The sequence below is a fragment of the Triticum aestivum genome, chromosome 7A (assembly GCF_018294505.1).
Source record: "Triticum aestivum cultivar Chinese Spring chromosome 7A, IWGSC CS RefSeq v2.1, whole genome shotgun sequence".
Taxonomy (NCBI): domain Eukaryota; kingdom Viridiplantae; phylum Streptophyta; class Magnoliopsida; order Poales; family Poaceae; genus Triticum; species Triticum aestivum.
The window spans coordinates 621,221,790-621,223,754 of NC_057812.1; positions in this window are offsets into that span (position 1 = coordinate 621,221,790).

A 1,965-nucleotide genomic window follows, 5' to 3' on the forward strand; every position below is an offset into this window, starting at 1 on the left:
CCCTTTTCTTGAAACTAGTGGTCTTGTCTACCATCAACACTTGATATTTTTCTTGATTTATACCTTCGCGATTTCAGCATTACGAAGAGCTTGGGAATCGCTTCCGTTATCCCTTGCATATTATAGTTCATCACAAAGTTCTACTAACTTGGTGATGGTGACTAGAGAATTCTGTCAATCACTATTTTATCTGGAAGATTAACTCCCACTTGATTCAAGCGATTGTAGTACCCAGACAATCTAAGCACATGCTCACTGCTTGAGCTATTCTCCTCCATCTTTTAGCTATAGAACTTGTTGGAGACTTCATATCTCTCAACTCGGGTATTTGCTTGAAATAATAACTTCAACTCTTGGAACATCTCATATGGTCCATGACGTTCAAAACGTCTTTGAAGTCCCGATTCTAAGCCGTTTAAGCATGGTGCACTAAACTATCAAGTAGTCATCATATTGAGCTAGCCAAATGTTCATAACATCTGCATCTGCTCCTGCAATAGGTTTGTCACCTAGGGGTGCATCAAAGACATAATTCTTCTGTGCAGCAATGAGGATAAACCTCAGTTCATGGATCCAATCCGCATCATTGCTACTAACATCTTTCAACTTAGTTTTCTCTAGGAACATATCAAAAATAAAACAAGGGAGCTAAACACGAGCTATTGATCTACAACATAGATATGCTAATACTACCAGGACTAAGTTCATGATAAATTAAAGTTCAATTAATCATATTACTTAAGAACTCCCACTTAGATAGACATCCCTCTAATCCTCTAAGTGATCACGTGATCCAAATCAACTAAACCATGTCCGATCATCACGTGAGATGGAGTAGTTTCAATGGTGAACATCACTATGTTGATCATATCTACTATATGATTCATGCTCGACCTTTCGGTCTCCGTGTTCCGAGGCCATATCTGTTATATGCTAGGCTCGTCAAGTTTAACCTGAGTATTCCGCGTGTGCAACTGTTTTGCACCTGTTGTATTTGAACATAGAGCCTATCACACCAGATCATCACGTGGTGTCTCAGCACGAAGAACTTTCGCAATGGTGCATACTTAGGGAGAACACTTATACTTTGATAATTTAGTGAGGGATCATCTTATAATGCTACCGTCAATCAAAGCAAGATAAGATGCATAAAAGATAAACATCACATGCAATTAATATAAGTGATATGATATGGCCATCATCATCTTGTGCTTGTGATCTCCATCTCTGAAGCACCTTCATGATCACCATTGTCACCGGCGCGACACCTTGATCACCATCGTAGCATCGTTGCCGTCTCGCCAATTTTATGCTTCCACGACTATTGCTACCGCTTAGTGATAAAGTAAAGCATTACATCGTGATTGCATTGCATACAATAAAACGACAACCATATGGCTCCTGCCAGTTGCCGATAACTTGGTTACAAAACATGATCATCTCATACAATAAAATTTAGCATCATGTCTTGACCATATCATATCACAACATGCCCTGCAAAAACAAGTTAGACATCCTCTACTTTGTTGTTGCAAGTTTTACGTGGCTGCTACGGGCTTAGTAAGAACCGTTCTTACCTACGCATCAAAACCACAATGATAGTTTGTCAAGTTGGTGCTGTTTTAACCTTCGCAAGGACCGGGCGTAGCCACACTTGGTTCAACTAAAGTTGGAGAAACTGACACCCGCCAGCCACCTGTGTGCAAAGCACGTTGGTAGAACCAGTCTCACATAAGCGTACGCGTAATGTCAGTCCGGGCTGCTTCATCCAACAATACCGCCAAACCAAACTATGACATGCTGGTAAGAAGTATGACTTATATAGCCCACAACTCACTTGTGTTCTACTCGTGCACATAACATCAACGCATAAAACCTGGCTCGGATGCCACTGTTGGGTAACGTAGTAATTTCAAAATTTTCCTATGCACACGCAAGATCATGGTGATGCATAGCAACGAGAGG